Source organism: Ochotona princeps, chromosome 11 (genome assembly GCF_030435755.1).
Source record: "Ochotona princeps isolate mOchPri1 chromosome 11, mOchPri1.hap1, whole genome shotgun sequence".
In the NCBI taxonomy this organism is placed as follows: domain Eukaryota; kingdom Metazoa; phylum Chordata; class Mammalia; order Lagomorpha; family Ochotonidae; genus Ochotona; species Ochotona princeps.
This window is the reverse complement of record NC_080842.1, coordinates 48281594-48304398: the sequence shown is the minus strand read 5'-3', so window position 1 is coordinate 48304398 and position 22805 is coordinate 48281594. Positions and strand designations below refer to the sequence as shown.

Sequence of the window (22805 nt, the reverse complement as noted above, 5' to 3'; positions counted from 1 at the left end):
TGTTGGCTGAGGGTACGTAGCAGAACCTTGTGTCTGACAACAACACTGCACCAGCTGATGCTGAGATGGGCCCTTCACAGAGCTGTTCTGTCCTGGGGTAAAACTGCAGGATGGGCAGAACTCAGCAGTCCTGGGAGGCCAGGTCGTTAGCTGCTCCTCTCCATAATAACCAGGTGGTGAACTTGACAGTGAACCTCTTTCCAGCAAAACAGAAAGGCTGACTGGCTAAGAAATTGTATTTGAAACAGAAAGAGGAGCACCTGGCACGATGGCTCAACTGACTAATCCTCCCCTTGCACGTGCCAGGGTCCCATATTGGCTCCGGATCATGTCCCAGCTGCTCCACTTCCCAACCAGCTCCCTGCTTTGTGGCCTGGGAAAGCAGTAGAGAATGGCCCAAAGCCTTGAGACCCTGGACCTGCGTGGGAGATCCGGAAGAAACCAGCTCCTAGCTTCAGATTGGCTCAGCTCCAGTCATTGCAGCCATTTGGGGAATGACCCAGCCGATGGAAGATCTTTCTCTCATCTCCTTCTCTGTAATTCTGCCTTCCAAATAAAAATAAAATAAATCTTAAAAAAAAAGTAAAGGGGGAAAAACTGATTCCTTTCTAGGTTGTCAGGGTATACTGATTTCAATAATGCATCTGTGAATCTTTGCTTGCCCACTGACTAGCCCGACAGTAAAATAGGAAAAAAGATGACAGAGTCCTGGAGGAAGGAACAGACTTGGCGTGTGGGCCTCAGGCACACCTGCCGTTTGTTTTCCCTTGCAAGCCCTATGCTAGCTTTGAAGGTGAAAACAGTCCCCAGTCTGTGGATGACACAACCTGAGGCGCATGAGGCTTAGCAGACTTCTCCGCGGCCACAGCAGGTGACAGGGCTAGGATGGGAAGCAAAAACTGGGGGCACCAAAACCTCAGTCCCTCCCCCATGATACCCCACTGGCCTCCCAAAGCGCTCCAAATGGACAGCTGCAACTCCCCAAAGCCAGCTGCAGCTGCAAGCTGAACACATGCCTTCCAGAGGCTGCTACTTTCTGCATCATTACTTCTGCAGGTCTCCCAGGACCAGCTGCCCGCAGGCCCACGGGTGCTGCTGTTACAGCAACTGTCTGAAAAGTATATATGGCCCCAGGCAGACAGAAAGAAAGAATATACCCATACATGCACTCAGGCGAGAAGGTGTGCTTTGTGCATATGTCTTAACGCTACAAACAGAAATAGCAGAAGTAACTGCAATAATGGACAAATGAAGATAAATTTCAAAATATCCACAAGGCTGGTCACATTCCTTTTCTTTCAGGTAGTGGACTAATAGAGCTAGAACATTAGTCACGGATTTCTAGAGTATCTGTATATTTGAAATATCTTTGTTAAGACAGAAAGTTGTAGGAACTGCCACAGTGGTGTAGCAACTAAGCCTCTGCCTGCAGTGCCCGCAGCCCATCTAGGTACAGGTTCAAGTTCTGGCTGCTTTATTTCCAACCCAGATGCCTACTACTGACCTGGGAAAGCAACAGAGGATGGCCCAAAGGTCTTGGGCCCCTGCATGCATTTGGAAGACACAGAATAAGCTCCTGGTTCCCATCTCTAGACTGGCCCAGCTCTGGCAATTACAGTCATTTGGGAAGCAAACCAGTGGCGCATAAAATCAATCAATCAATCAATAAGTCAATCTCTCTTTCTCTTTCTCTTTCTCTCTCTCTCTCTCTCTTCTCTGTAAGTGATTTCAAGCAAAACAAATCTGTTTTAAAAAGCAACACATTTGGGCCCGGCAGCATGGCCTAGAGGCTAAAGTCCTCGTTTTGAACACGCCGGGATCCCATATGGGCGCCGGTTCTAATCCTGGCAGCTCCACTTCCCACCCAGCTCCCTGCTTGTGGCCTGGGAAAGCAGTCAAGGACAGCCCAACACCTTCGGACCCTGCACCTGCGTGGGAGACGTGGAAGAGGCTCCTGGCTCCTGGCCTTGGATTGGCTCAGCTCCAGCTGCTGTGGCTACTTGGGGAGTGAACCATTGGACAGAGGATCTTCCTCTCTGTCTCTCCTCCTCTCTGTATATCTGTATATCTGCCTTTCCAATAAAAATAAATAAATATTTAAAAAGCAACACATTCTTATTTTTAAAAAGTTATAGATAACAGGTATCAATATAGACACATACACATTTGTGTGCACACTTCCCAAAGATCAGCCACATTCTTAACCAGGAGACCTCTAGCTAGCAGCAGCTTCCAAATGGCAGCATCTGTGGTTGATACTTACAATAATTACATATACTGAGAAATAAGGAAGATACAGTTAGGGAGCACTCCTGAGTTTTCCATGATTTACTTTTAGCTTCCTTTGGCCACATCAGCAGCCATGGCTTCTCAAGTCTCTCTGACGGGTCCTTCCTTAGCTCCCACACCCAAACAGGCAGATACCTGCTCCTTCTCCATGCCGGCCCTGAGATGGCCCTTACGTGCCCATACCCACAGCTGTCCGAAACCTTCTGCCCCAAGACTCACATGCATCGCACCACCTGCTTGCCAGCCCACATCTCCACCAGGATGTCAATGAAACATTTCAAGGGATCGCACCCACTCAGGTTCTCCACCCCACCATAATTCCGAGCAACCTCCCACTGCCAGCTGCTCTTACTAAAATCCTCAGCACCCTCCCTGTTTCCTCTCTGTCCATCACACCTGACATTCAACCCATCAACAATCCACTTGGCTCCACCTGCAAACATTCAGCATCCCTCCTACCCACCACTGCCGCCTTCCATCCTCCCTCCAATCTCACAGCCTCTTGGCTTCCCAGGGCAATCATGGCCTCTATCCTCACCACTGCTTCCAGATGACCCTTGAAAGAGATCAGCCCGTCTCTCAAGACTGGAATCCTCCAGGAGCTTCCCCTCTTATCTGGTGCCAAGGTCAAGACCGTGGCAATGGCCCACACCATCGGTTCTTTGTCCACCTCTACCCCCATCTTTTATCCTTGTGACTCCATCTGCTTTTCCTGCCTTCATTTGCCCCACCCCAACTGTGCAGAAGGCCGTAGCAATCATTCCTGAAGGTGTGGACTTTTATCTTGTAATGTCTGGATCTTATCATACCAGGCACATCTTGCTCTCATGATCAAAGGAAACCACCTTCAGCAATGACCTTCTCCTTCAAAAATAAGAACGATGGTTGGTGGGACGATGGTTGAGGGGACAAATGGTCACAGAGGCCCCACAGAGGCACCTCACCTCTGGGCACCCACCCTCCCAGGCGAGTCAGCACTTTCAGAGGGTTGTACTCCAGGGGTGGCTCTGTGAAGTGACATCAGTTCCTAACACAGATCGATGTCACCAAGACATCTGGAGACAGCTAACAGCAAGCCCAAACCATCTATAAAGCAACCACTGAAAAATACAGGTGGTTCACCAGATTTAAATACAAAATCGTGTTGGTTCAACAGAGCAGCTGATTTTTTTTTATTTTGCCTAATCAGCAATCTGTACACTGCTTTGTGCCAATGCCTGGCCTGATTTTAATGTTTTTTCTCTTTATATAATGTGCCCTGTGTCTTTTTCACCTCCTAACATCAATGTGCAAGTTGTGAAAGTTCTCTGCAAGACAGAGTCATGGACTCAAGGGTGCAGCCTTTACCCAAGCCCACAGGAACCACAGAACTCAACACAGACATCAAGAGAACCCAACCAGCCCTTGCCCTCTTCAGCAAATGCACAGGGGCAAGCAAACAGAGCAGCAGTTAAAGGTCCTACCTGGGATGACTACACCCCATCTCGCAGCGCCAGGGTTCAAGTTCCTGCTCTGCTTCAGATTCCAATATCCTGCTAATGGGAGACTCAGGTCCTTAGGTCACTGCCAGTCATATAGTAGATCTGGATTGAAGTCCAGGTTTTGATCTTGGCCTGGCTTAGCCTCAGCTATTACAGGTTTTGGACTTAAGTCAACAAATGAAAGCTCTCTCTCTCTCTCTCCCCGTTCCTATTTGTCTCCCATTCTTTTATCTGTTTTTCAGATAAGCATAAATATTTTTAAACAAATAATTTTTAAAAGGTGCTTGTCTGGGCACCGGGATCCCATATGGGCGCCGGTTCTAATTCCAGCGACCCCGTTTTCCATTCACCTCCATTCTTGTGGCCTGGGGAAGCAGCGGAGGACGGCCCAAAGGCCTTGGGACCCTGCACCTGCACGGGAGACCCAGAAGAGGCTCTGGTCTCCTACTTTAGGATCAGCACAGCCCCGGCCATTGCGGCCACTTGGGGAGTAAATTATCAGACAGAAGATCTTCCTCTCTGTCTCTCTTCTCTGTATATCTAATGTTTCAATAAAAATAGATCTTAAAATAAAAACGCTCACTTCAGTAGTACATATACTAAAATTGGAATGAAGAATATAAACAAAGGAATTAATTAAAGCCCATATTTGGAGGGGGGCACCTATTTTAGCCATCCTCTGGTCACCTATGCACTTCACGTTAATCTATTCATTTTATCATCCCCAAATTTGTTATCCTTAATTACATGAAGAACAGAGAAACAGAGAAGCCAAGAAAGTAGTTCCAGGTCACACAGCAGTGAGCGGCAGGATCTGAATCCAGCAGCCAGCCACTGCCTACCTACAGCACTGGAGTGACCCATGGGGGTCTGCTGCACTTGTCCCGGGCTAGCACGGTAAGCCTCTGAACATGCTGCTCCCACTTGCTAAGGCTCTTCTCCCTCACAGTCGCTCTCCAAAGTTCATCTTGAGGAATAGTCCTGGCCCTCCCATGAGCATCATCCAAGCTCTGCTTTCTACCACCACAACCTTTGTTCACCTGTTACTTCACCGACGTATAACTCCCCTGGTATAATGGACTACAAACTCTGTGTGGAAACAAGCTGTGTGGGACTTGTGCCTGAACTCTCCTTTGACATTTAGCAGACCTGAAAAGAAGGAACTGACACACTGGAGACCTGTCTGGGTTCCTCTGATGATGCAACAATATTCAGTCAATGTTTACTATCTAGGCACTTACAGTATTTCAACTTTCACCTAATGAAGAAGGTGCCCATCCTGGCTCCATTTAGCATATATGGAGGCAGAGGGAGCTAAGACCTCCATCATTACTCAAGTTCAGGGATTTTTAAGAATATTTTTTAAAGATTGTTTTATTTTATCTTGGAAGCACAGTTACAGAGATAGAGAGAGAGAGAGGCAGAGACAGACAGGAACAGAGATTTTCCATCCACTGGTTCACTTCCCAAATGGCCACAACAGCCCAAGCTGGGTCAGGTTCAAAGCTGGGAACTATGAGTTTCTTCTGAGTCTCCCATATGGGCACAGGGGCCCAAGGATTCGGCCATCCTCTGCTGCTTTCACAGGCCATTAGCAGGGAACTGGATCAGAAGTGCAGCAGCAGGAACTCAAATCAGTGCCCAGATGGGATGCTAGCACTGCCAGTGAAGGCTTAGCTTAATACATCATGGCACCAGGCCCTCAAGGTCAGTGTTATTAGGAACCAGAATTTGAATCCCAATTACATGACTGCATTCTCATTACCGCCTCAATATATGTCTGCCAGAAGACACTCAGTTCTTGTCCGTCAGGATGCCACATGGATCTGCTAACAGAGGGAAAAATGACCTGAAGATGTAAGAAGGCAAGGATGCCATCTGCTTGGGTCACCCTACACACTCACGGCCCAGCATAGGACCCATCATTTAAAAAGAAATTCAACAGCTTGGAAAGGATTGGATTTTTAAAACATAATAGCAGGCGGCACTAATAAAAGTACTATACAGATATTATTATATCCTCGGAGAAATTGCAGGAGGAAGGTCTTCTTTTTACCCCTGTTTGACAGATGGGAAATTGGGACCCATGATCACAGCATTACAAGGCACAATCTGGTTCAGCCGCAGTCCAAAGGGTAAGCATTCATGTCTCTGGCTGCGGAACAGGTGGCTAACAAGAGCATCAACAGACGCTCGTTCTCCCACAGCTCCGTGGGTCACAGTCCAAAGTGCAGCCCCGAGGTGCAGGCAGGGCCACGCACACCACAAAGCCTCAAGGGGAGGACCCTGGCCTGGGCTGTCCAGTTTCACATGGCCCAGGTCCTTCTTGGGGTGTGGCAGCGCAGCCCCACCTCTGCCTCCCTCTCCACCTGCACACAGATGCACATGCATGTTAGTGTGTGTGGTGCGTTTGTATGTGTGCACGTGTGTATACTTGCGAAACTCTTCCAAATAAACAGCACTTTTCAAATAAGATCACATGCAGATTGCACAGATTAGAACTTCACACGCATCCCTTTTATAGGAGACACAACACAACCTGTAACAGATACTCCCATTGAACCAACTGCAGGGGTGCAGAAAAATCACCCCAATAAACCAGTTGCTTTCTTGAAACAAGCAAGATTGGCCAGTTTTCAAACCACTCCTCTGAATAAGGAAGGGGTCAAGTTTGAGATACTAGGGTATCTTTCCATAGCCAGTGAACAGAACATGACACTTAAACTAAATGAGAAACTGCTCACCTTAAAAAACAAGGATTTCCATAGACGAAAAGACAGTTAATAAATGTAACAACATAAAATACAATATGAAATACTTACAATCTTACTCTCTCATGCTACTAATGTATTATGCACCTCTATTTCTTCTTTTAAAACAATGCTTTTGAAATTCCAACCAATGAACAGTAGTTAAAATAATACACTACAATAGCCTACAGTCACTGGTATTTGATTTTTAAAACTTTCCTGAGAGGCGCCCATTTTTTTTTTTTTGAAAGCCAACGATTCTTCAGGATGACAGCTGATGGTTTCAGGCTCCATGCAACATTCACCTTTTCATCAACCTTCAGCGAAAGCTATGGAGGAAGCCCACCATTATCTGAGCAAATGAACATGGTTCAAATGTCTCCTGAGAGCATCACAGTTGTGCCAGAGGTAGTGTGTAGGACGCGCCTTCATCACTGTCCTGAGGCCACGTGTTTGACACAAGAAACACATTTACTTAGCAGTCGCCATGCCCACATCTAACTGCCTCTGCAACCAACTTGGGGGAACTCTCCAACATGCATGACAGCTAACTCATTCTCTGTTCAAGAATTCTTTGAACTGATTGTATGGGATGACATCATATGCAACTAAGTGAATGAAGCTATGACAATGGCATGGCCTAGAAGGCCAAAGGCATCTCGAAGTTCCTCGCCTCACTGTAAACACTGGGATGTAGGATGGGGCCAGGCTACCCCAACCAAGCATCATAGGGAAAACCAGGATTCCTAAAATCTGATTCTTCAAGAAAAACAATTTAACAATTTTGGAAGAAAACTAATGGCCCCTTTTTGTAAGTTTAGAATAAAAGTACAGTCTTTCCCTGGACAGCAACCACTATTCACCAAAAATTTTTTGTTAAAATATCCTCTCCCCTAGCACATCCCATTAAATGGCAATTTTGAGACAAACCCATGGGTAGAAAATGTTGCGACTGCCAGTTGCTCTCCCCTTGTGGCCAGAACCCATGCTCTGCACTTACACTGAGGGGGCTCACAGCACAAATGTTCCATGAGCAGAGGAACAACTTGCTGTTTCCAAAACATCACAACACCCCTTCCATCCTTTAGACGTGTGATCACTCTCTAGAGAACTGTCTTTGTTCAAAACAAGCAATTAGAAAAGAAAGAAAAAACAACAACAAAGCAGTCATGATTACTACCAAATACGGTTAGGGCCTGTGATATACTCCTTCTGACACCGGCTGGTGCTCAGACATTGTCTACTCTCCAAAGAACTCTCCGTCCTGCAATCCAGTAGCTCTTGTGTCTTAGGACTGGATTAAGGGTGGGTGTGGGTGTGGGCGTGTGCGCGCGCGCATGCGCGCGCACGTGCTCACTCACATTCTCATTTACTGAATGACTTCTCCCCAGGGCAAGGTCTGTCTCCAGAATCCTCACTGCTCCGGCTGTGTGCCCTGGACACAGCTCTATCACTGCTCTGGCTGTGTGCCCTGGACAAGCTGGTAGAGCCTCAGTGTCCCCGCATGTATGTGAGGGGGATGACTGCGTCTACCTCAGGGAATAATCCACGTAGCTCGCCCATCATGGCGACAGTTGTCTCACAGTCAGTGCTCGGTAAACACCGGCCCTTATTATCAGCTCCTCTCCCAGGTGAGGAAAAACAATCCTTTGTCTAGCTGACTACAAGCACCTAATCTGATTCAACATCAAACCCCATTTCTCAGGTCTTTCCAGCCTATCTCACTACAATGCGAGGACCCAGTGTCCACAATTTCTGATGGTTCTGAAAAGGAGTAGGGATCACACATAACATGGAAAATCAAGACTATGGAACTAAACAGAAAGCACTGTACGCCTACTACACATGACAGGTAGTTCTCCATCCATCCTTTTCTTCCAAGCTTATTTATTTATTTATTTATTTATTTATTTTTAAAGATTTTATTATTATTGGAAAGCCGGATATACACAGAGGAGGAGAGACAAAGGAAGATCTTCCATCCGATGTTTCACTCCCCAAGTGAGCCGCAACGGGCCGGTACGCGCCAATCCGATGCCGGGACCAGGAACCTCTTCCAGGTCTCCCACGCGGGTGCAGGGTCCCAAAGCTTGGGCCGTCCTCGACTGCTTTCCCAGGCCACAAGCAGGGAGCTGGATGGGAAGTGGAGCTGCCGGGATTAGAACCAGCGCCCATATGGGATCCCGGAGCTTTCAAGGTGAGGACTTTAGCCGCTAGGCCACGCCGCCGGGCCCAAGCTTATTTATTTTTATTGGAAAGCAAGTTTTACCAAGAGAAGCAGAGACAAAGATCTTCCATCTGCTGATTCACTCCCCAAATGTCTGCAGCCAGAGCTGAGCCAATCCAAAGCCAGCAGCCAGGAGTTTATTCTGGGTTTCCACACAAGTATAGGGGTCCAAGGCTTTGGGTCATCCTCCACTGCTTTCCCAGGCCACAAGCAGGAAGCTAGCTGGACAGGAAGTGGACCATCTGGGACACAAACCCGTGTCCAGATGGGATCCTGGCAGTTGCATGATGAGTCACTGCACCAGGCCGGCCCCATCAGTCATTTTTTAATGTATTGATCTAAATGACACATTAAATTTTAAACTGACCATATTCTGTGCACAATAGGAAATGTGAAATTAGTGTAAGATACCTGGTCAAGTTTATGAGTATTTCAACAGCAGGAATCAAAGAAAGTAAAATACTTAGATTACTTAAAGCAAGCATTTGCCCAACGATACCCCCAGCAAACCTTCACATCTGCATGGCCAAATAAGTATCACTGTTGATATTTTACAGCTGGAGAGGTTGTATCTCAGGGAGAAAAATAGCCACACACCCCAGGGCTTCTACCTACTTCCCCTTATGCCAGAGGAAGGCATGAACTGAACCCCAGCTCTGGATGATCTCAACAGAAAAACAGGGTCAAGGCAAAGGGTTAGTGCCCCCACCTGGCTTTGCGGGCAAGCTTAACAGAGCAGATAGAAAAGGGGGCACAGTCTTTGAGGACATTCCAATGAAGGCCCACCTCCACCAACTTCATTCATTCCCCAAGGAGAAGCCAGAAATGCACACAGCTTAAAACGTGTCGCACACAGGTCATACCCAGTCCACCATTTCACACTTGTCTAGTCTTAATATTGCTCGAAGAGAGCTTCTGAAAAGGCAGGAACTGATCTCGGGTTCAGGTGAGTGGCCCCATGCCCTCGCCAATCTCCAGAGCCTCCAAGCCAGCGGCAGACTGCACGGACATCAGCAGACATTGCCAGGATCTGCGGGCCAGCACTCCGGGGAAACAGCAACCAGCGTGCAGTGCGAAGGCATCAGGCAAACTCCCACTGTCACACAGCCACCACTACCACCCTCCTTGGGACACCTGCATCTTCCCCGGTGGATGGGGACTCTGCACCCCTCACACACAGATCCCCATTCCCCATCTGGCACCCAGCACTCTCTCTAGGAATCTGGCCACTCTACAGGCTGCATGTAAGTGGAAAGACAGTATCTGTCCTTTGGGGACTTGCTTATTTCACTTGGCAGAGGGGCAGCTCTGTGCATGAGTCTACTTGAAGAAACATCCTGGAAATGCACATCCGAAACAAAAGTGAACTGCTGAAAATTGCTTCTTGCTTACCCGTCACTAAGAGGACAGACAAACATGCCCGACGGGGGAAAACTGGCTTGGTCTACACCACCATGCAAAATCCGAGCAGGGAACCTTTCAACTGTCATTCTATCCTTTCTCTAGGGATGTCCTGCTTCATGCAAATGGTTGACAATTACATCACACTACAGCATTCACATGGTAAAGGCACATCCCATACTTAACCATCTATCAAAAACATTGCCTAGCCTGGCACGCCAAAAATTTTAACTTTCACGATCAAGGCTGAGGAAAAATCACTGCGCTTTAATGAAAACCTGTACCCACCAGGCTCCCTGATTAAATAAATGAGTGAAAATTGTCTTTTGTTTCACTCACAGAAATAAGCAGCCAGCAAAAATGTATGTTACACTCCAAATGCAGCCATCCATCCTACTGTTACTTCTCTCTAAGGAAAACAGCACATGGCAATAATGAAAATCCCACTCTTCACCAGAAATAAAGATAATACTGTCACACATCAATGCTCTCCCAGGGTTTTGTTTTATTGGTTTTTCTTGCAGTCCAAATGTTCACAGAACTAGGGGAGGAGGCAGAAGGAAAACTCACTCTTGTTTATTTTTCATTATCTGAAAGGAGAGACAGATAGAGAGAGCTCCTCTGCCGGTTCACTCCCCCAAATGCCCAAGACAATGAGGCTGGACCAGGCCAAACCACGAGCTCAGAATTCCACCCCACACTGCATGGACCAAGGCTACTGGGCCATCACCTGCTGCCTCCTAGCATCCACTTGAGCAGGAATCTGGAATCAGGACTGCAACTGGAACCCAAGCCCCAGCACACCAACATGGGAATCGAGGATTCCAAGCAGTGCTTTAACTGCTGTCCTCATACTAGCACATGAAATGGAAAAAAAACTTAAATCATCAGGTGACTGTGATCATGAGAAAATGATACAGAAGCTGATGGAATGCAAGACTTCCTTGTTTTGTTTTAGCAGAAACAAACCCCAGTGCTGAGAAAAGGGCATTTTTAGAAAATGACACTGACCTAACTGCCAGCTCTCTGAACAAGAGCAGTGAGCTCAAGTCCTGTGGCAACGCTACTCATCTGTGTTTTGCTTAAATCACTACAATGCATCTCAGGTCACTGGCAGCCTGGGCACAGGAAGAAAACACAGACTAGTCACCGGTCATACCAGACTTCCTGCTTCTGATAGGAGAGCACACAACCCCATGAGAGCAGAGGACCCCAAGGGTCCCTAACTGTCAATCACTCCATAGCCAGGGTCTGGCTAAGGGTCCAAAAGGACCCTCTGGGGTCCCCACGCCCTAGCTCTCCGCAACAGGCCTGGCCTGGTCCTTCCTCGTGTGCACAGTGGCTTGAGCTGCTCTAAGTCTCCAGCTCCACTCACCATCTCAGTCAAGTGCCACTGCATCTCTTGAGCCACTGTCCCAAGCATAAGAACTGGGCACACAGGATAGGAGCCTCACCATAGGCCGGGACAACTAAGCCACATGTTCTTACTCCAATACATTAAAGATTCTCCTGACAACACTCATCCTTGGCTCTTGCTCAAATGAAAACTGTCAAGAAGCTGCCCTGCCTTGGTCTTTCTGGGGCTCTGTGAGCCATAAATATGTGAGGAATAAAGCAAACGGTGTCCACCCAAGTCACAGGGGCTGATGACCTGAGCACAAGGCAAGACAGGCCTCCACACAGAGCAGGAAGCAGCTGGAAGACACTGTAGGGATGAGGCTGCATTCTGCAGAACATTCTATTTCAGGGGTGCACAAAGCAAGACCTCAGGACCAGCTCTTCAAGGTGCACCAAAAAGCACCAGCTCAGAGCATGCCGTGCAAACTGGACCTCGGGAAAAAGGCTGGGTGGAAAGAACTGTGAATCAAGTATCTTGCCACCAAGACAGACTTCTTGACCATGTTCATTCATGGGGAGAGAGAATGTTGTTTTCTAACTTGGGGGAAGGGAGGAGCAGAAACTTTTACGCATATCTCTTTCCAGTAAGTTGGGTTCTGCGGAACCCACTTTGCGAAGCAGTGCTTTAGAGGTCATGAAAGCAAGGTCAGAGTCAAAGCCTGGATGAATTTACACCACTGTAAGATGGCACTGATTCAGTCCTAAGCACTGCAAGAGCATCAGGGCCACTTGAATACAGGCAGTCAGGTGAGGTCCCGTGCTGCACTTTCTTACTTGAAACTGCTCCTTTCTGTGTCATGTTCTTGTCATGGTCATCACTTCCTGCCACTAAGACACACCAGGACAGTCACCTTCTGAGGCCACCTGATCTGCATTTGCACCAAGCATCTGCTACTTAGAGAGCAGAGATGGCTGAACCACATTCTTGGGACCTCCCGGCAACAGAACAGGTGCCCATACACATCGGCAGAAGGACTAAGTGAATGAAGTATTCTGGTATCCCTCCCTCTGGCCAGGAGAAATAGTGACTTAAACACCTGTACACATTATTTCACAGCAAAGGTTGTATGGCTGGCAAATAAAGAGGCCCTGCTCACACTACTCCTGCTCACTCCAATGACACCTGCATTTCCTTTAGATACATTTTCCTTAAAAAAAAAAAAAAAGATGTGTTTATCTTTATTGGATAGGCAGATTTACAGAGAGAAAGAGAGACAGGTGGAGAGAAAGATCTTCCATTCACTGGTTCATTTCCCAAATAGTTGCAATGACTGGAGCTGAACCTATCCAAACCCAGCAGTTTCTTCCAAGTCTCCAACGTGGGTATGGGGTCCAAGACCTCAGCCCATCCTCTGATGCTTTGCCAGGTTATACACAGGGAGTTGGATGACAAGTGCAGCAGCCAGGGCATGAACCAGTGCCCATTTGGGATGCCAGAACTTACATGCAGAGGATTAGCCAGTTGAGCCATCATGCTAGTCCATGCAAATTTGGTCATACTGAGCCACCACAGAAAATAAACTTTTGTGAGTCATCCCAGAAACAATGGTGAATTGATGTGAACTCCTCCCATAACTTTCCTGGAATTTAGAACAAAAACCACCAAGTTAACAGGCTCCTGCATGACTCACACTGATCTCCTTAAGACTCTGCTATGAGCCTGAGTTGTCCTAAAACAGGCTAAACTCTCAGGAGAAAGGGAAAAAAAAGACACTGGACAAGCTATGGGGTATTAAAGCACCTGAATATAAGCTGCTTTTTCCACTTCCATACTCACATCCAATGTTTACTGAGCACCAATAACAGGACAGGAACTGGGGCAGCTCCCTGCTATCCCTCCAGGGCTGAGAAAGAAGCCGAGAATCTAAGAAACAGCTGCCCTGCCCTGGGTGCTGATGCACATCAGTGGTCTCCCAGGTATGGGACTCCAGACCAGCAGCATCAGTGTTCCCTGGGAAACTGTTAGACCTTGATCAGGTCACTCCACAGATGTACAAAGTCAGAACCCTTGAGAGGGACCACAAGGCAGGCAGCTGAATGGGCGCTGGACAGAAGAGACGCTTGCAGGTGCTGAGAACTGGGACAAGAGCTAAAACACCAGCCTCGGCCTGCTATTACAACAGCATGGTTCCAGCCTGGAGTGTGAGCTGGAGGGCAGATATGTAAGGTGCTGAGCGCAGCACTAGGGAAATAGGACTTCATTCTGATGCAGAGAGGAGCAGTCCCAGGAGGGCTGGGGTAGACATGCCCAGACGTACAACAGATTCCAGAAGGTCATCTTGGAAACAGCACAGAGAAGCATCAAAAAGAGGCCATGGAGGAGGCAACTGCAACCTCTGAGGTGTCAGGGCTGGGAAGGGAAGTGAAGGCAGCCTGCTTCAGTGACACAGATGAAGGTACCAGACTGGCCCTTGGCTGCCTGGCTGGACTCACCCACCAACACACACTTGGGCAAGGTAGATGCTGGCCTGGGAGGCCCTGACTCCTTGTGCCCCTGGCCACACACATCCCACTGCATGGTGATCACTTCTTCAGCTGCCAGACTGAAACTTCGGAGCAGGCAGGGGCGGTAGCCATCCTGATAAGTTTCCATGTGTGGGATGTGGAAGCCAAACAGAGTGAACAGAGCTGAACAGGCCTAGAGCTAAGGCCACCGCTCTCATTCTGGAATGAAAGGACAACTGCGCTGTGGGCAAGAAATTGGAAGAACTGAACTTCATCTCCTTTCTCTCGTCAGTTGCTAGCATTCCAAAAAGCACCGAATGAAACTCCAAGTCAAACACATCTATGAGCATTCAGGAGTAAATACGATCTGCTGGGTGGAATCCACGAGAATTCTTCTCCTCAGGAACAGACAGCACTAGGGTCTGAGCATCTGGAGAAAGCATGACACAGCTTGAGGCCAGTCCGTCTGGTTGGCCAGCCAGCTTCCTTGGCTGGCACGGTGACCCTGCAAAACCTTGAAGCACAGAATGGAGATGCTTCACGTCCCGCTGACACAGCATGTGTGCCTTTGCTTTGATTTTTCACTCATGCCAAGCTGGCACGCGTCGTTGTGACCCAGTTCCGCAGTATGTTAGGAAGTCCTAGGCACCTAACCTGAGGGCAGGGTTGGGGGTTTTGTAGGCAGGACCACCTGCCTTCTCCTCTGGCATTTTCCACCAAAGGGAGCTGTGACAATCAGGAAATAAGGCGACTTCTCCCCTGACCTGTTTCTCATTTTCTCACCATTCCCGAAATAGAGCTCAAGAAAACCATAAATATAATTCTCAGCTCTCTCGGGGAAGGCTCATTAAAGACAAGTCCCTGGAATAAAAATAAAGAGCGAAAGTCCTAGAATTGAGAGGTGAAAACTGTGGAAAATAAAGCCAAAGAAGCACACACACAAAAGGAACCAGAGAAACACAAACACAACTGCCAATTCTTACACCAAAGTCAACCCAGAGGCGGTACGCTGGCTTGGCTGCTCTGAGTTCTCCAAACTGACGCCCTAGACAACAGGCAAAGGGGCCAATGCTGTAAGCTGCTGCCTGCGGTGCCAGCATCCCATATGCATGCTGGTTCAAGATCTGGCTGCTCCGCTTCTGATCTAGTTCCCTTCCAATGTGCCTGGAAAAGCAGCAGCAGATGGCCCAAGTGTTTGGGCACCTGCTCCCACATGGGAGATCTGAAAGAAGCTCCTGGCTCCTGGCCATTAAGGACATTTGGAGAGTCATCCAGCAGATGAAAGAGTCATCATCTTGTTTCCTGGAGGACAAAACTGTCCCCTCTAAGCACTAGTGCTAATAAGGTAGTAATGAGGTTAAACCTGTTGTTCCTTAAAGAAGAAATGGCAAACACTAGGTACTGGGGAGAAGAAACAGGCTATGACAGCTCCACCAAGTCAGCGGAAGGTGGAAAGAAAGGAAGATGGCTGGAGGCTTTCCATGGTGGAGAATTCACTCTAGGAGACACCTGTAAGGCTTCCAAGTGACACTGCCCCCACCAACTCCTACAGGGCAAAGACAGCCTTCCCTCCCTGCCACACCAGTGCCTCACCTGCAGCTCCTTATAATCAGTGCTCCAATACATTCCTACCTTCGTCTTCTGAACTCGGCACTGTGCCTGACACAAAACATACCCTCAACAAACACAAGCTCAACACAGGAGAGCAAAGGAAGCTAAGGGCCCTGGGTGCCGTGGAAACAGTACAAACAACTGTTGAGGATAAAAGTTTCTGATGTGATAACTTAAGAACCTGAGGCTGAATCAAGGTACTCGATACCCCATTACGTGTGGCAAACGCACAGAACACACCTTGGCAATGTCCTAAAATGAACAGGATTAACTCACTGATGAATAAGCCAACTCAACGCACCTACCTCATACTAAAGAAATCCTAATTCATTCGCTTCTGTTCACAAAACAGTATCACCCAGCCCATGGGGATACTCAGGGTGACACACGCACAGACGCTTGCTGGGGCCACACACCTCCTGGGGAAGCTGAAAGCAGAACAGAGCAGAATTTGCAGCAAAGAGCAAGCAGGATGGGCAGGGACAGGCTTCACCAGTCAAGCTTGGGTCGCTCTCCAGAGGCCCCTGGCGGAGAGCATCAGCAAGATCCTCATCAGCAGCCTCACTCATCCGCTCACCACCCCACAATGGGCACACGACAAGCAGTCAGGTTCCAATCTAGTTGACATCAAAACCGTTCTAGACCGAAGTCTGCTCCAAGGGATCCGACAGGGTGTGGCTAAGCGTTAAAGGTATTTACACACTACACCAGAGTCTGACTCAATCTGCGGCCAGGTGACAGAAACGCACCCTGTGCCACGTCTGGAGGAGGTGGCTCCATTCCCAAAGAGGCAGAGTCAGGCCAGCTATCGATTCTGAACATGCACAAGACATGAAGCTTCACCTTTCCCCCCACCTGCTGAATGAATGCAGGAAGGCTCACAGGGTGGCAGGAAGGGCGAGACAAATGCGCCCTCAGGTTCAGGGTGTGGGCAGTTCCTTTAATTTGCCCCAAGTCCTGCAGTTTCCTGAACTGCCTCCAGGGAAATACAAAGGAGGGACCCCAAAGGATTGAAGCAAAGGCTTGCTGTACAGCACCAGGCACACACAATCGGCTCTAAATTAATAAGCGTTCCTTCTTCATCCTGCTTGTTGCTTGGCAACCCTTCTGTACCGACAACAGTTCCAGGGCAAGCCTCATGGTTTACTATGCAGCCTTCAGTAGAAAGGACCTTACTTTTCTCATCTCTAAAATAGGAACAGCACAACGGTTTGTAGGATTCAATAGGATAATGGCATGGTATTGTTAACACAAAGTGCCATGACATTCTGATGCTCTTAGCATGACCAGTGAGATCCAGTCATGACAAGGAATAGATTTTAAAATTGCCAACTGAAGAAACATTATGTACTTAAAAGTCAAAAACAATTTTTTATATTCTTTCTAACCCACAACAATAAAGGTGACAAACAGTAATCCTGTAAGCTTTCTGGATTTATCTGGTATCTTCTGCAGCATTCCTAGCTCACCCTGGAGGATGTAGTAATGCATAGATCCAACCCCCAGCCAACCAGTTAACAATCCTTGCTTCTGTGGCTTTGATTCTGTTCGCTTTTACTAGAACCACCGGCTCCAAACTGCAAAGGCATGTTCTTTCGGCGGGAAGAGCCTGTATGCAAAGCAACAAATGCCAAGATGCAGCTGAGGCTGGCCCACCTGCTGGAGTTCACGTTCCAGCCCCTCATCCTCCCTCTCAGTGCTTACTGCGTCACTCTTGGGCTATAATTCAAAAGCACAAGCTGGTTCCCAAGGAACTTTTGGAATGAGCTCTGCTGCTCTGAGGTCCTTGGGTCTGTCCAGAGGCCCATCAGCCCACCCACAAGGTGTACACTTTGGCCCCTGTTTCAACTCAGCACTCAGGGCAGGGCGCTCAGCCTGGCGCGCCCAAATTCCCAGAACTAGCAATTACACAGGCCAGTAGACTGCCAAGTGAAGATATTCCTATCTGTTCACATAAGAATTGGTCCCCAAAGCTGGAAGGGCACCAACTCATCTTCTCATGTAAACACTTAGGAAATATCTGCATCTTCCATATCACACCATCATCATCATCATCACTGTGATAAGAATAGTGATACCACTATCAGAGGCCACTGCACATCTGGTTAAGGCACTGCCTGCAATGTTGGCATGTCATATAGGTGCCACTTCAAGTCCTGGCTATTCTATTTCTGATCCAACTTTCTGTTAACATACCTCAGAAAGCAGCAAAAGATGGCTCACAGTATTAGGGTCATGCATATACATTCACTTCAGTCAAAGTACCTGTTCTTTATGCTGCAAAGATTTTACTCTTCACCCTTAAGTGTAAAGGTTTCACAAGACTAGCACTTTGTAGCTCATATTTAGCTAGGGTAGAACTGATTATTCAAGATAGAAATAGGAGCTGGCATGGTGGCATAGTAGGTAAAGCCATTACCTGCAGTGCCAGCATTCCATGTGGCACTGGTTGGGTGCTGCTTCATATCCCAGCTGCTCCATTTCTGATCCAACTCCCTGATAATGAGCCTGGGAAGGCAACAGACAGCCCAAGTGCTTGGGCTCCTGCACTCATACAGGAGACCAGGATGAAGCTCGCTGGCTTCTGGCTTCTCCCTGGCCCAGCTCTGACCATTGCAATCATTTGGAGAGTGCACTGACAGAATATCTTTCTTCCCCCTCTATCTGTAAGTCAGCCTTTCAGATAAAAGAATTAAATCTGCAAAACACACACTCAACTACAACCTTCTTCTACCCTCTGTGAGTACCCCTGAGGAACACCTGCTGGTCTGATAACGCTTCAGAAATCACAGGCACTATGTAGCAGACAAACTGTGCCAGATTTCCCAAACGGAAAAGGACAGAATGGTTACCTTTGTAACCCCTGCAAAGTGGTTAACTAACCAGAAGGAACAACGGTCAACCACACTTCCTCACCACTCACAGCTGTCTATGCTCTCTGCCCACCTTTGTCCATACAATTCCGTGCATCTCATACACCAATCATTTCTATATTATTTTCTTCCTCATTATAAAACAATGCACTATACAATCTTCCATAGTGGAAACAGGTTATGTTGGAAGCAAAAGTCTCCTCTAACTGTACACTTTGACTCCTGAAACATTTCCTCTAGCCCAGCCTTCTTTTTCGGTGCCAAGTGGTGATAAGGGACTGCTTTCTCCTCTCAATACCCTTCCTCACTGAAAGTAATCACCCAGCTCTTGGGGTCATACCCACTCCCAAAGGAGTCAGAACCCCTGGAACCTGGTTGTACTCAGAGGCACCTAGTGTTACTGGCCATCTAGTATCAAGTATTTAGATGGGGTAACCACTCCAGCCACTCTCCCCCCTCCACCTGCTCCACGTGCAGATTCAGGAGGTTGCTCTGTGAGCATCTTAAAAAAAAAAAAAAACAAAAACCCACAACAGCTGTGCTGCCCTTGCACTCTGACTCTTCTGGCCAGCCTGTCAGACTCAAGACCTTCATCACAGGGTCTGTCCCTTGACCTCCACGGAGCCATTTTCGCCCAGAGAAAGGCCATCAACCTCACATCAACCTGCAGAAAACGCACTAGCAACACATGAAAATTTACATGGGCAAGCTGGCTTCATCACTCTCATATTTAATTGTGTTTGTTGGTACGACAACATTGTTGAAAGCAAATGAACACAAGCCAGTTCTAAAATATGGATAGAAGTTTCTTTAAGATATTCAAATCATTTGGAAGACATGCTGCTCCAATCAAATCTAAACCTAAATCACAACTCAAAGATGTTTTGCAAGAGAATGATTATTGAATACAAATAAAGCTGGTTGAAGACAGTCTCTCAGAAGCTAAAACTTCGTTGGGGTGTGGTGCAATCCTAAAGCTGTGCACCACCAAGAGAGGGTTTCTGGGGTAGTGGGCATTTGTGCAAAGATGTCATCAGCACAGCAAAGCACATGTCAAGACTTTAATGCCAGTCTTGACACATAATAAGCACTGAACAAATAATACTTTCCTTAACACAGGGTAGAAAGGTGTCCCTAAACAACTAGTAACAACTTATTATACCACTGTCCTGAATGTCTGTCCAATAGCCCTGAAAATCTTAAGGTAGTATATCCAAGTGGAACTGGTTTTAAGAGCATAACAAACAAACAAAAAAACACAGAGACATGACATTTCATTTTCCTTACAGGATACATTTAGAATCAGGTACACTGGGGACACTATATCACACAGTGTTTATGTGCCTGGGTTCGAATCCTGGTTCCGCTCTTTATTCCAGCTTCCTAAGAATACATGGCCAGGGAGGTAGCAAGTAGTTGGATCTCTGCCACTCACAAGCAAAATCCAGATTGAGTTCCAGGTTGTTGGCATTGGACCAGCCCAGCCCTGGCTGTTGCAGACATGTGGGAAGTAAACCAAGGAGTAGACTTTGTTTCTGTATTCTCTCTCTCTGTGTACTTTTCAAATAAAAATTTTAAAATGTTAGCTACATACCAATAATTCAGTAACACAGTAGTCAACACTGTATTATTCAGAAAAAAATGTAAGAATTCAATATTACCGTTACTCTGGTGGCAAGGGAAATTTAAAACAAAACAGAAACCCTCAGACTCTAAAAAACTAAAACATGACATAAAAAGAGTAACAGTTTCAAAATATTTTATGTTTATAAGAGAGGATCCTTGCAATATTTTGCAGTTAAATCATTTCGTAGTCTGCATTCATCTTATTCCCGTTGCGTGTAAATGCCACCCTTTTACACGTTAGCGCCTCAGCTTGTCAAACACCATGAAGTTTCTGAAAGCGCGCTCCTGCTGGCTTCTGAGAGGTGAACCTTTGGGAAGCAGCCCAACTCCTGGATGATGACACAGGTTGAAGACATCAGCCCATTTCCTGGAAAAGGACCTCAACTCTGGAGTCCTTTCCCGAAGGCAAACAGGTCAAGAGGGAATCTCCTGCCAAGGCATGCAGACCCTGGGTGACTGTCGGCCATCCAGGACACCAGGAATGGGGCGGCTATGGAAATCCAGCTGGCGTCCACTTCCGTTGTCTGCTGCCACCAGCGTTCTCCCAACGTTGTCCCCAGTCCCAGAAGTCCCCAGGGCTCCTGCCAAACCTCACTGTCCCAGAACCATACTGTTTCTAGGCCCCTGGGGGCTCTGACAAACAACTGTTGAGCCAATACTGCTTGCAAGCTGGGAAACACAAACTCGGCAGGCTGTAACCCTCTTTCGGGGTTCTGTTTGCTTCTCCAAGGCCGGCTCCACACCCAAGTGGCCACTGCTAATAACCATCAGAAAGCCAAAAGGAAATGCAAACCCCTAACAAAGGGGGAGGGGCGGAACAAAGATTTAAGATAGCAAAACCCAGAACTGACAGATCAGGATGCCTTCATCTTCAAATGGTGAAATAGGAGGACCAACGACAAAACAATGCCAGCCCAGTAAAGTTTCCCCACCTCTCCACATCCATTCCAACGCCTCTGGCGGCATCTGTTCATGATAATCCTTCAAGTCCTGGACAGAAGCCACTGGGCCCAGGTGGGCGTTGAGGGACTTCAAGGAAACTGCGTCCCGGAGGCCAGCCCCAGCTGAGCTTCCCGGCTCTGACCTTTTTCTGGCCATCTCAGCCTCTCCCACCCGCTCGGGCCACCCACAAGCGTCTGCGCCAGCTGCAGCTCTCTACCCGCACACAACTTGCCTACACAACAGTCGCAACTCAGAACCTGATTTCTGCAGCCATCTGCTTTTTTTTTTTTTTTTTGAACCACGACCCCTATCAAGAGCTCTGGCCTCCTAGGATTCTCTTCCCTCCCAAGGATAAACCCACCTTTCATTGTCTCTTCCAGATCCTGCATCCTCCCTTCATCTGGCTCGGGTTTTCCCGGCATAAATGTCATTTCTGACGTTCCACTCTCCATTCCGCCCGGTGGACAGCGGGGAGAGTCGGAGGACCCAGCGGCCCCGACTGGATGCCCTCGCACAGCCATTTTCTACTTAGAACGCTCTCTCTGCCGCCAGCAGAGGAAAAAGAACTTTTCCCCGGGCTTCATCTCTCAGCGGCTGATCTCTAAGCCTTCTCCCTCCAAGAAGCCAGCCGTCCTCCAGCACCCCGGCAGGAGCGCACTGCTGCCCGGCGAGGCAGAGCCCAGCGGCACCGCAGAGGCCGGCGCCTGGGCAAGGGGGTGTGCGCGCCTCTCCGCCAGCGCCCGCCCTCACTTTGCCCCTTCCGCAGTCCTCCAAAGGCGCACCCCTTTCCACCCCGTATTCCCCACCCCGGACCCTGCCAAGCCGGGGCTGCTGAGCCAAACAGGGCGGTTGGGAAGCTGGAGGGATGGAAAACCCACAGCCGCCGTGCCACCGCCACCACCATCCCCGGCCCTGTGGTGCGGGAACAGGGCGCACGGGACTCCGCAGCGGGTGGCCGCTGCAGCTGCGGAGGCAGCTGCTGCAGCTGCGGCTGGGCGTGTGGCAGTGGCCGGGGTCGGAGCGGCAGCCGCAGGGGCTCAAGCACCCAGCCACTCGCCGCTGCTGCTATGCCCGGTCCTCTCCGCAGCACTCCCGGGCCGCACCGGGGTTCGGGGGACGGGGGCCAAAGCAAAGAAAGCGGGGCTCACCAGCAGTGCGCACGGCGCTCGCCAAGGCTCGGGCTCCCGGCCGCTCCACTCCAATCTCGCCCTCACGGGTGCGCCCAGATCAGCTGCGGGTGCAGCGCACGAGCTTCCTACTTGAGAGCTGCACGGACTCCGGCGACTGAGCATGCCCAATGCGCCTCGGCGAGTCCCGCGCAGGCAGCGGCGCCGGCGAGATTCCACTTCTCCAGGCTTTGGCGGCGGCTGCGCAAGGAGAGGCTGGTGGGGAGGCGGGGTCGGGGTGCGGGGAGCAGCGAGCGCCCGGCGGGGCGGGGCCGTGGGCGGAGGCCGGGGCGTCCGGGGGCGGGCCGCGCGCCCAGGGCGACCCCTGCAGGCTGCGGGGCCGGGTGGAGGCTGCGGGGCCGGGTGGAGGCTGCGGGGCCTGGGCGAGGCCGAGTGCCGCAGCGGCCCGGAAGGCCGCGGGGAAGAGGAGGCCTGGAGCCCCAGGACGGACGGGTGCGCTGCCGGGATTTGTCCCTCCAGGTGGCCGGGGTTGCGTCTGCGCCCGGAGGCAGCTGGGAAGCCTTACCAGGCTCGTCTGTTCTCCCACCTGTCTGCATCCCCTTGCCAAGGGAAAACATCCCCAGTGGAGGATCGCC

General features: G+C 49.1%; 1 protein-coding gene across 4 annotated transcripts in view; it reads right to left on the bottom strand.

Annotated features, from left to right (window-relative positions):
• APBB2 (amyloid beta precursor protein binding family B member 2) overlaps positions 1 to 22422 on the bottom strand; it is a 272222-nt gene extending 249800 nt beyond the window's left edge. For 3 of the 4 annotated variants that reach the window (XM_058670169.1, XM_058670172.1, XM_058670170.1), the window contains exon 1: positions 22192 to 22422. The gene's annotated coding sequence lies outside the window, so the exon portion shown is untranslated. The remainder of the gene's footprint in view (positions 1 to 22191) is intronic. The other variant, XM_058670171.1, reaches the window with a different exon arrangement.
• Positions 22423 to 22805: the final 383 nt, after the last annotated feature.